This window comes from Bombina bombina, chromosome 9, assembly GCF_027579735.1.
Source record: "Bombina bombina isolate aBomBom1 chromosome 9, aBomBom1.pri, whole genome shotgun sequence".
Taxonomy (NCBI): domain Eukaryota; kingdom Metazoa; phylum Chordata; class Amphibia; order Anura; family Bombinatoridae; genus Bombina; species Bombina bombina.
Window position 1 is genome coordinate 254,596,972 of NC_069507.1, and position 13,671 is coordinate 254,610,642.

Consider the following 13,671-nt stretch of genomic DNA (forward strand, 5'->3'; position numbering starts at 1 on the left):
TATATATATATATATATATATATATATATATATTTGTAATTAGGAACTCCTTAGATATTGAAACTTTGTAAAGAATAGTTTAACTTCTGGTGACATTTAGCCAATTTGCTGGAGTCACTGATAACAGTCATTTAAATTTAATTGGTTTAGTGTGGGCATCAGACAGTTTTTCAACATTTTGCTATAGTTATATTTTTAACATTTTACTTTAGTTCTATTTAGATCCATGAATGTTTAGCATTGTCTGAACATCAAAAGTTGTATATTATTTGCTTGAAATCACAAAATTGACTTTAGAGTGGTATATTTGCGATGTCAATTTGGATTTTTTATGCTATTTTTTAGATTACAAGTGGAGCACACAAATATAAGTACTATTGAGTGCTAACACCACTCAAGTTAAATCAATAGTTCGCCTATTCTTGCATTCATATTACAAGTTGAAAGTAAAAAGTTCATAATTGAGAAAAAGCTTGAGTTGTACTAACATCTGGAAGTCAGATAGCATGTCGGTGCTAAACCCATTTTCCCACAAATTTCTACAGGGCACACTACAAAACCCTGTTCTGGTTTTCGAAGAAAATTTTATAAAGAAATATATATCTATATATCTATATATTGTGTGTGTGTGTGTGCGTGTAAGGATTCCTTGTACTTCTTTACGTTGAAGATAGTTCTTAATAACTTTGGCTGTATATTTGGGGTTATTGTCATGATGCAGAATACATTTTGGGGCCAATTAGATTCTGCCCTTATGGTATTGCATGATGGATAAGTATTTGCTGGTACTTCTCAGCTTTGAGGAGACTACTAATTAAGATGAAATCCTCACTCTGCAGAAATTCAGCACCAGACATGCAAGGAACCTCCACCATGCTTCATTGTTGACTGCAGACATTCATTCTTGTACCTCTCTCAAGCCCTTCGGTAAATAAACTGTCTTCTGCTACAATCAAATATTTCCTGCTACAGTCAGATATTTCTTACTACAGTCCTGGTGCTATTTTTCTGCACCCCAATTCCTATGTTTTTGTGCATAGCTAAGACCCTTGGCCATGTTTCAACGTCAGAGGTATGGCTTTTTGGCTGCATGTCTTCAATGAAGACCACTTCTGAAAACATTCCTCCAGTCAGGGTGTACCAGGGTCCCACTTTTTTCTGCCAGTTCTGAGTTGATGGAACTGCTAGACATCTTCTGATTGTGAAGGAAAGTAAGCATGATGTGTCTTTCATCTTCCTTTGCTGACAACAGCGTCTGTGGTTCTCAACATTTCCAGTTTCTTTCTGCTTCTTCAGAAAAACTTGGACAGCACATATGGAAACTCCTGTCTTGAAATTTTGCCTGGGAAAGACCATGCTGATTGTCTTGTTGCTGTACTCAGTCTTGCCATGGTATATGACTTTTTACATTAAAATGCCTTCAGCCACCTCACCTTGTTAGCAGCGTTTGGCTGTTGCTCACCTAGTTTTATTCCTCCTACACAGCTGTTTCTGTTTCAGTTAATTATTTTATTTTTAAGCTACATATAATATTGATAATCATTAGTGCCTGTTTGGTAAATTTGTTTAATCATGCACCGAATGTATGCCTACAAAATCCCTAACTTTGCGCAAGTGTACCTAGAAGAATTGATGCTGTTTTGAAGGCAAAGGGAGGTCAGGTGGTTTTTTATGGTGGGATAATATGTACATGCCAGACAAGGAAAGTGCAGGTATGGTCATCCGTGGGGACTTATAATCTTTCTATTTCAAATAGTTAAGTACCGGTACTTATACAGGAACAGTGGATGGAAATAAAGTGTATACAAGTGTCCCATAAACACTATAAGGCATTGTGATGTGTGACTATTGCCACTTATAAGCTATTTTATGAAGGCACATTGTTTAGAACAGTTTGGAACATAAGTTATTATTTCATAACACTAACAGAGTACTTGCTGCTTCTATATATTTTTCACATTATTGCTGCTTTTATACACTAATGCTTTTATACTTTGGACTAGATTACAAGTCTATGGGGAGAAAAATTTGTGGTTGGGATATTTGAAGTCCTAGGGGCCCATTTATCAAGCTCCGGATGGAGCTTGAGGTACCGTGTTTCTGGCGAGCCTACAGGCTCACCAGAAACACCAGTTATGAAGCAGTGGTCTAAAGACTGATGCTCCATAACCTGTCCTCCTGCCCTGAGCAGATGGACAGACATCACCGCAACTCAACCCGATCTAGTACGATCGGGTTGATTGACACAACCCTGCTCTGCAGGGGGGGGGGCGTTGCACCAGCAGCTCACAAGAGCTGCTGGTGCAATGCTGAATACGGAGAGCGTATTGCTCTCCGCATTCAGCGAGGTCTGTCGGACCTGATCCGTACTGTCAGATCAGGTCCGACAGACCTTTGTTAACTAGAGACCCACAAGTTAGCATGCTCTGGTTTGGACTCATGCGCAAACAATTTACTTTCAACTTATAATACATGCGCTAACTCACGCACGTTAAAAGATTACTTCTGGCAGTGTTTGAGTAAAAGCGCTAAATAGTGCGCCACTTGTAATCTAGCCCTATATTTTATCATGGACATGTATTTGTTTTAGGATGTGTTTTTAGTTTTATTCAGATATATTCTCTAAAGATAAGATGTTGTGTTAAATTTTGAGCTAGGATTTGGAATTAATATTTTGATTTAATGAAAAGAATCTATGAGGTATTAACATTTATTTGGTTGTCTGTGTAGCTATTTGTGATGAGTAGAAGCATGTTTGTTGTTTTTGTTTTATTTGATTCATTCATTTGAACAATCAGGGGATGTTGTTCTTAGACCTAGATTGCAAGAGACTAATCTTGGGCACAAAGTGACCACAAAAGGTATTTTTTTAGTACCTCTGTTGTAGAAGTTAGATATAGTACAAGGGTAGAAATCAAGTTGTGGGACCCATTTGTCAAATGTTCAGCTGCAAAATCACTAATATTCTGCATCAAAGTATGTGCATAATTTACCACTCAAAGTTATACCGTCAACCAAGTAAAAAATAGTCAAATTCAATAAAAATAAAATAAAAAAAACGATAATATTGAAGCCCATGAGACGGACTACAACACAAAGACACTTATATGGCTACCATACAGGACAGATGTTGTGACAGCTTACTTCTTGTGTTTTTTTTAATGATAGTTATGTATTGCACATTCATGTCTGTTATGTAATGAAACTGTGAACAAACTATCTCGACCCTATGCAATTAGGATTGCCTGTTATCTAAAATACATAAACATAATGTTCTGTCAAATCTTGTTATAAATAAAAATAAAATAAAAAATAGTCAAATTCAATGTAATGTACGTTGCAGCGATTAACGCTCGATAAAGATCGATTACAGCATTATTCGTGCAGAGCTTTGCTAATCCAATTGTATATATACGGCTAGATCCAACAGATTACAAAGTTTTGATACTTTCAACTTGTACGTTTGCATCTTAAACTACTTGGACCTGAGTTTATATCCAGCACCTTTGAGCTCATGAACACCATAGGAAACAAAGGGATGATAATGAGAGGAAGAAAAAAACAAACGGTTTCTACTGTATGTATATAAGGCCCACACACAGCTCAACTGTTCATAATCCTGCTTTTTTCTAGTCTATCACAACCTCTACCATTTGGAATAATGTTTGCCTTTGTAGTACTACTTAGATGCAGAAGGAGATTATAAAGAGGGAACAGCAAATGAGCAATAGAAAAGAGCCTCAACTGAGACGCTTAAGAATGCCAATGGTTTTCCTTCCAAGAAGTTCTATAGATAATGATTTCCTGATATTAAAAAATAATATATTAATTAATGACTTGAGCGTATTCTGCAACATTTTTGATAAATTTTAATGCTGAATGTGGAATTGTTGTTACTGAGGTACAGCAAATGGATATAGATCACAGAATGTCAGCCTGTTGAACGTTTGATAAATTGGGTCCATTGTGTTTTTTGTTGTTGTTTAAAGAGACCACACTTGTTTTAAAATGTTTAAAGCACATTAGTAAAAATGCATTAGTAAATACTTTCCCTTTCCAATTAGATACCATTCTCTTACTATCATGATCTGAAACCTGAATCCTTTCCCAACTCTCTATTATGCCTATGATTGTAGACCTATAAGGGAGGTCTACCCAGGTAGCACATCAAGTGGAGGTATGGGTCCTATGTAAGTGCACATTGATACCAGTGTTACAGCTCTGTTTTATATTCTACAACAGTGCCTGCTATTGCATGTTGTACATAGGAACACACCAAGCCTAATAATACATAGTCATATTATACATTTTAATATGCTCAGATATTGGAGTTGTTGTAGTTGAAGTCATTGCTGCCATCAGGACAGTCCAGTAAAAAGGTTTATGGGCCGATTTATCAAGCTACATATGGAGCTTGAAGCCCCGTGTTTCTGGCGAGCCTACAGGCTCGCCAGAAACACAAGTTATGATGAAGCAGTGGTCTAAAGACCGCTGCTCCATAACCTGTCCGCCTGCTCTGTGGTGGCGGATAGACAACGCTGAAAATCAACCCAATCCAATACGATCGGGTTGATTGACACCCCCTGCTAGTGACCGATTGGCTGTGAATCTGCAGGGGGCGGTGTTGCACTAGCAGTTCACAAGAACTGCTGGTGCAATGATAAATGCAGACAGTGTATGCTTTCAGCATTTATCGATGTGCAGCGGACATGATCCGCAATATCGTATCATGTCCGCTCGCACAATAATAAATAGACCTCCTAGGGTAAACTCAAATTGTATTATTACTTTTAAAAAAAATTACTTAATGTGCTCCATGTACTAAGCAGTGTAGGCTGCTTTTGAGCCCTTGCAGGGCAGGAACACACATGGGAGCCACATTCCAGCGAGTGTATAATGGTATATACGGGCAGCGGACATACAGAGTGTAGACAGGTTCTCATTAAAACATTACATGCTATTTATCTTCAATTTCCTAAATGCAAAACAAGTGGATTTCATGATCACTTTTCCTAATATGTTTATGTCCCTTTAAGGGGTTGTCATTTAAGAGGCTCTGGCATTTTGTTGCTAGGATAACCATGGTCTATTATTGGGGCAAATTGTTATCTAAGATCTTTCATTGTAAGTTAGAAAAGGTTTAAACTACAGTAGCTTCTCACATATCTTTTAGTCTAAAAATTATAAAAATAAAATTAAACATATAGATAAATGCTTATTTTTATTTGCAAAATTATGTGGAAAGGAAACTGGAAAACTTCTCAGTGTCAAAATGTGAGCAAAAATGATATAGGAAATGGGAAACTTTGTCGCATATAAAGAGTGTTGTATTCATTGATAGACCAGCTAATGACTGTATGTTTCTTTTAACAAGAAGAATAAAAGAAACAAGCAGCTTATGTCTCCATCAATCCATATCCTGAGCTCATAATAGATCCAACTCATATCAAAAATAGAATTATCCTAAGGAAAAAAGTAGTTCTAAAATACAACTAATTGCTAAAAAAAAAGCCAAGTAAAGTTGGCTACTGGAGGAAAAGCAGATTGAAAGGATAAAAAAGAAAGAAGAAAGATTACAATGGCTTCTGGCTGAAAAATAGCTTATGTATTTTTGTAGCAATTAACGTAATAGAAAATATCTCAGTAATTCCCTCTTTCTGCAAATGCACTGGAAATTGGCCAGAAGTAATTGAGCGCCAGACCGTTTGTGGTTTCATTTGACTTGTTTCTGTCAGTAGCTTCTAACCAAGGTTTGGATATAATACATATCTTTCCTTTAACCCTACAGGATGCTGAATTGTTGGACAAAGACAGTCTCTTTTAAATAAAGGCTAAGTGGAGATCTATAACATGAATCCAGTCCTCGAAGAGGACTTAAAAAACACAAGACAAAAGTCAAGACTAGGGGACAATTTATTAATTTGCGAGCGGACATGATACGATGTAGCATATCATGTCCGCTGCACATCGATGAACGCCAACAGCATACGCTGTCTGCATTTATCATTGCACCTGCAGTTCTTGTGAACTGCTAGTGCAATGCAACCCCTTGCTGATTGGCCGCTAGCAGGGGGTGTCAATCAAACGCGATCGTATTTGATCCTCAGAGCAGGCGGACAGGTTATGGAGCAGCGGTCTTCAGACCGCTGCTTCACAACTTCTGTTTTCCAGCGAGCCTGAAGTCTCGCCGGAAACACGGGGCATCAAGCTCTGTATGGACCTTGATAAATTGATCCCAATGTATTAAAGAGACAATAAACACTGAGTTTTAATATAAAATGTTTAACTCTACATAGTAAAGAAAAACACTTTCTTGATTTAATTTGCACTCTTCTCCTGTAGTTTAACTGTGGGTTTTACAATTGTGAGAGTTGGAAGAGCATCCTGCAAACTCCACAGGTCTTATGTGAAAACCGGTGTATAGATTGTCCTTCAGGTGAACCCAAAAATACTATCCCAAAAAAACGTTATTTCTCCCAATAACAGAAAATTATGTAGTTAGTTAAACAGTGGTGGTAGGGAAGCGCTAAAGAAAAGCTATGGGATTGGATAAACTAATGTTTTCTGTTGTGACCGTTAATAATTTGTATTGCTGTATCATCTGTTATCACCATATGAACCTTACTCTATATCGACCTTAATCACCTTTATATAATATATAGTCAAAATATGTTAATACCTCCAATGATAAATTAAATGCGTATCACAAAAGGTTAAATAAATAAAATGTGTCCTTTACTTTTATAAATGTTAAAATACAAATTGTGTCCATATAAAATACAATCTGATATACCAGGAGTATATACTATATCTAAAAGTTAATAAAAAAGTTGTGGCCACAACTCTCTTGATGTTCTACTACTGTCCCGAATGTATGTTGATATAGTGTTCTGCTATATGTATGTATTGGGTACTTGTAAAGCGCGACTAATTTATTTATTTAACCTTTTGTGATACGCATTTAATTTATCATTGGAGGTATTAAAATATTCTCACTATATATTATATAAAGGTGATTAAGGTCGATATAGAGTAAGGTTAATATTGTGATAACAGATGATACAGCAATACAAGTTAACGGACACAACAGAAAACATTAGTATATCCAATCCCATAGCTTTTCTTTAGCGCTTCCCTACCACCACTGTTTAACAAACTCCACAGGTCTAACCCTTCTACATATCTGTCCCTAATAACCATCAGTAGAGGTGATCAAATAACGAAGTGCAAAACAATGGAGATTTTACTAACATAGGGCCGGATTAACTAACTAACTAAACTAACTAACAGTTACATGCAAGTGATATTAGGTTTATTGCGGCTCTTTCCGTGTATCAGATGCAGCGCTTGTATTACAAGTTGAAAGTAAACGTGATCGCTTGAGTGCAATTTAAGTTCATGTTTATCGGGATAGCTTGTACTTAAAGCTCTAGTTAACTGTTTCTAAAACAAAAAAAGTGTCACAAAACACATAAAAAAAACATTTAAAAGTACAGTAACTCTCATAATAACACCATCTAACAAAAAATATTTAAAAAAAATATTGCACAAAAAAGTTATAAGGGCTCAAAGATATGAGGTCTCAAGTGTTAGAAAAAAAGGAAGGCAAACGGCTTTAACACAGAGAAACATGCATATACATGTCTAAAGATGTATATGTATGTGTGTATATATATATATATATATATACACACACACACATACATACATATATATATATATATATATATATATATATACACACACACACACATACATACATATATATATATATATATATATATATATATATATATATACACACACACACACACATACATACATATATATATATATATATATATATATATATATATATATACACACACACACACACATACATACATATATATATATATATATATATATATATATATATATATATATATACACACACACACACACATACATACATATATATATATATATATATATATATATATACACACACACACACACATACATACATATATATATATATATATATATATATACACACACACACACACATACATACATATATATATATATATATATATATATATATATACACACACACATTGAGATATATATATATATATATATATATATATATATATATATATATATATATACAGACACACATATATATGTTTATATGTGTGACTGTGTACATATGTATTTATATGTATATATAAACACAAATACATATGTATACATATATTGACATATATATAAGTGTATTGGAACCCTTTGCAGTCAAGACAATATGAAAACATGTACAATTATATTTAAGCTATATTCATATTTAATAAAGTGTTTGTGTATTTACTGTAAATATTTCACATTCCAATGTTCTGCACAAAGCAGAATATGCTCTAAGTATTTATAAATATATATATATATATCTGTATATATCTATACCTATATATATAACATATATATACAGTATATACTGTATATGTGTGTGTGTATATATATATACTGTATATATATATATATATATATATATATATATATATATATAGTTTAGCCTCATTTGTATTTTTCTGATGTAACATATTTAACTATGACGTGTTCTGCCATACTTAATAATCCATTATCAGTTCCATGTGATATAGAAATTACTGTGGAACTTACAGTATCTGATAACAATCACCTACAATCCATGCTATCTTGTGCTATATATTTCTGCATTTACTGTACCTTTAGTTTCCTCAACACAACTATGTATGTTCTGCAGCTGCACAGTGTCAATCTCTCATGTATGTTTCCATGATCTAAACCAGTTTGAGATATTGTTGTATCCTTCTGTAACTATTTGCATGTTCTATCTATTATAATAAAAGAGTAAAAAAATATATATAAAAGGGGGGCGGAGCTTGGCCGCACAGGAATATGGCTGCTTGAAGAAATAGCTCTGATGCCCTAGTTTCCTTGCTGACTATAACTGAGTGAATAATTATTATCATTATCCCCAAATTCGGCCGTATCTAGTACACAGAGACCCCCAAGCACTTAGGGGTAACTTCCTGGAAGTGGATCGCAAATATAATCAGCCTACAACAGAAAAGATACATCAGCGCAGCGAGGCCTACAAAACTGCAAGAGCCGGCTTTCAGTCACACTACTGACCTCAGAAAAGGAGCTCCGGTCACTGCCCTGGGAAAAGAACATTACAAACAAGGCAGATCGTGATCACGGCGAGACTCACCGCTGACGCATAGACTACTAGAGCCGGAACTTTACCTGCGCATGGTCCCACGGGGAGATCCCGGAGCTCACCGCACATCACGAGAGAGGCAGCCGGAGTACAGCACGGAGCAATCCCGGTAGGTGTTTCTTCTCCTACGCATCATTCGCACATACCCGGTGAAGTCCTCACTTAGCACTGCGAAGTCCAAGTGCTATAGGAATAGCAGCCCACACTAGCTAGACCCTTTGAGACACGGAGCAACAAAAAAAGGGCAATACACTATAAGAAGGCCACATAACCTTTAAAGCTGGGGGCAAAAAACTTATATTGGCACATCAAAATAAAATATCAAGGGGGGCGTGTCCAGGCTCTAGCCGAAGATGGCTGCTAATCTGGGAGCTCCATCTACAAGATATGCTTTCCGCCAAGATATCTAAATTTTCTGACACCATCCAGCACAGGATTCCATAGTGTGAAAAAGAGCTAATTTTGCTGGACTGGGAAATATTAATATTATCTTTGAGGAGTCTCGCAGACTGGACCGTTGAGGTTTTGGGCGGCCTCGTGGAGGAAAAACCTTAGCACCCCCCCCGGGCAACCGGGTAACAGGGAGAATAATAATAAAGTAAATTCTCCTTTCCTACTTCTTATTGCTGCAACCGCTGCAACCTTGAACATGGTGGACGTAATTGTGGCCATACGAAATCTGGCGACTGAATATGAGTATGCATTGTGTGCCAGATTTGATCGTCTCTTGTCCTGCATGGAACGCACCCATTCAGATCTTGGAACGTCAGGGGGCCAGAGAGAGATAAAGGCAGAGCCTTCTAGAGTGAGTGCCGAAGCACAAGCTGACACAAGCCTCCCTGATGTTGCAATAGTGCTAAGCTGCGATCGGGTGAGTAACCCTGAGAGATTATTACCTACCTTGATCCCTAGCCAGGGAGATGCGGCTGACTCTCTGGGGGGGGCCGAGGGTGGTGTGCTGTCATCTGAGAACTTGTGCACTGGGATGGCGCTGCCGGTGTCGAATTGCCTTCCTTTGAATGGAGCAGGGGCTGTCTTGGGGTTTTGCAGCCCAGAAGAGGATCGACGAACTCAATGTTTGCTGCCTGCTGTCCGGTGCTCGAGGGTAGGAGCTAGGATGGCTATGCATTTTTGGCACCGCAACACATTTGGGGTCTGGGCCTATTGCTCCTGTTACTATACTTGTGCCGATATGAGCGACCGGACTGGTGTGGGGTAAGGTTGTGCGCCCTCTCTCAGTGTCTGAGTAAAAACTTCTGTTTCGCCCGGGTATATAAATGACGGTCTTTGAGCCTGAGAACTCACCTGAAGGAACATTTGAAGGCATTGGACTTGTGTGACTTAGCTCCCAGAGAGGATCTATAGCGTACAAATGGGCCATCTTTTCACTATGTTAACTGTATGCTTTTCCTTAAGGGGACATTACCTGCAATGTAAATTTAGTTATGTATTAAGTGTCAGTTAATATTCCTTTATTGTTGTGTGCTACTTTGCCCCATGAGAAGGGTCCACAGCCATGTAATATTATTATAACTGCACTTAACATATAAGAGATAACTCAAAAGTTAATATATGCATCTATGCATCAGAGAACTATTGCTTTAAATATTCCTTAGTACTTAACTCCTAGTTATTACCCCCTGGTATGCTGTTAGTGTCTTTGGGGCTCCTAACTGTATTCCATTTGGGCTTGGGTTTAGAAGACAAACTTTACTGTGCTCCCTGCCTAAGTTTTTCTCTGTTCCTGCCAATTATGGAGACTATAGCAGACTCAGTGAAATTATCCCTTGCTCCATGTTACTTTTAGTTTCAGCTGCATATACATAGGATGCTATTATATAATTTTATGTTCAGCTGTTACCTTATGTGTGTGCCTTTAACTGAGCCAATTATGTGGGCCTGCTATAATATAGCTTTTAATGAACAAGGTTTCATGTTTCTACTGGTCTAAACATGCTGTTTAACACTATATGCAACACCCCATAGAATACCCTGCTAATATAATTTTGATATAGGAGTGGAATATATATCATACATGTTAGTTACTGTTACAGGGGTTGCACAGGTTACCTACTGTGAAATATTATCCCATACCCCATAAGATTTCCTATGACAAAGCATGTCTCTAAGAATATAGTGCTTGGATGCCTTCCATATAGTTCAAGAGAGTATTTCTCTACATTTTAATAAGGCCTTAGGGGGCTCATATAGCCATAGCTCTCTACATGTCTCTCTAATTCTTTTTCAACACTAAGGGTCTACGATAGGCCGCTACTAGTTAATTGAAGCATACACACTGAAATGGTATGTATTATAAGTTCTGTTGACTATATCAAGGACAAGTACAAGCCTGCATAGGTTACGAATTGGTCATTGTAATTAGGCTTATTCTAAGCTAGTTGTTTTAATTTGTGTTATCTGTCCTCTTGAGAACGTACTTAGATAAAAGGAGGTAATATACATGGCTAGCCAATGCACTTTTTGCTTACGATATACTTAAATTCTACAGCTGTGAGGACATGCTTGTTTGGACACAATATGTAAATCCTGATGTATGTCAAATGGGCATGTTGCCATGATGTTTCTTTTAGAAATTGCATTTTTGTTTGCCATATTACCTCAATAAAAAATTACTTTAAAAAAAAATAAAAAATAAAATATCAATCAAAACAACCTATCATTAAAACGCACAAAAGGCCTAACACAATCTGAAGGCCCCACCAGAACTTTCACATTGCTAAAAACAGTGCAGTGTCTATTATCACTGTGCTGCAGAATAAAGCACCCTTAAAGTGATCCCTTGGTTCAGGAACCATCCCCATAAAGTAGTAATAGTGGCATAGATAAGGGATTACGCTGCAGGGCTACTTGCTATCTAATAAACAGAAGAGAGACACTTTTATTAAAGGCACAGTTTATCAATAGAAAAAAGAAAAAAAAAAGCAGACAAAGGGATTATTAGAAGAAATATAGAACCCATGCAGACTGAAATGCCCAACAAAAGACTCAATAAAACAAACAAAGACTTTAAAACCTCCACTATGAGCCAGCTGACCCTGTCCCAAAAACAACAGGTGAACCATCTATCAAAAACAGACAGGAAACAGAAACCTAAACTGCCTTGGGCTACACAGATACCTCCCAGCAAGTTACAAAGAATGATCTCAAATATTTTGCCTCTAGAGAAGACATAAGAGAGGCTATGCAGGAAGTAAAGGACATGTTTAATGAATTCAAAAAGGATATTACAGTACTAGAACATAAAGTCCTATCTATAGATAAGAAACAAGATATCCAACAATTAGAACTGAGATCTCAAGCAGACAACACCCAACTGCATGCGGACATGTTACATAATCTAATGGAACGAATGGAAGACTTAGAAAACAGGAGCCGCAGGAACAACCTGCGGATCCGAGGAATCCCTGAATCACTACCTCCAGATGCCCTGCAGGGGCACTTACAAAGCCTCTTCCGAATTGCAAAAAATACACCAACTGCACCAGAAGTCCCGATCGAACGGGCTCACCGGGCCCTACGCCCGAGACCCCCAGCTAAAGCACCGCCGAGAGATGTGATAGTAAAACTACTATCATTCAAAGATAAAGAAGAGATACTTAAAGGGGCAAGGAACGCATCCCCTCTCACACATGCAGGAATAGAGATACAGATATACTCAGACATATGCCCTGCTACCCTTCAAAAAAGAAAAGACCTGAAGTTTGTTACTGCGGTCCTGAGAGAAAACAACATCCCATACAGGTGGGGCTTCCCCACATGTATAGTAGCCACCAAAAACAACATCACCTCGGTGTTCCGCTCTCTAGATGATCTACCAAATTTCAACAGAACTCTTCACCTATCAATAAAATTACCCCCGGCGCTGGAGCATCTACAGAACCCTCCTGCCACTGCGGAAGAAACGGCTGCAGATGACACTCTGTAGTTGGAGTAACACACACATCAGGAACAGTATTAAACCCGCCATCTAGCTTGGGTAAAATCAATACGGTCCCCTGATCTAACCTGATCTGAAGAAATGAGAACTCTTTGATTAGAGACTATTTCAGACTAAGTAAGATCCATAACCTCTTGGAACCCTGAGGGATACCCTCATCCTCTTTATAACAAGATAAGTTGAAATTATATCTATCTATAGGTTTATGTTGAATTGTTCTGTTTCATGTCTTTACACATACTAACACTGTGCCTACATACATGTATCACAGCAACTATTGAATTCAGAATAAAGAGGAGATTGGGACCCACCACACACATAGACTGAAAAACAATACCCACTTACACTACACATAACCAAGTTCACCCCACACACATTGATATGGCTAATTTGATACACGCATTCACTCACCAAACTCACAATTTAATATACACACTAAGTTCATAGGCAAGGAACTAGGGCTTCTTCCCCT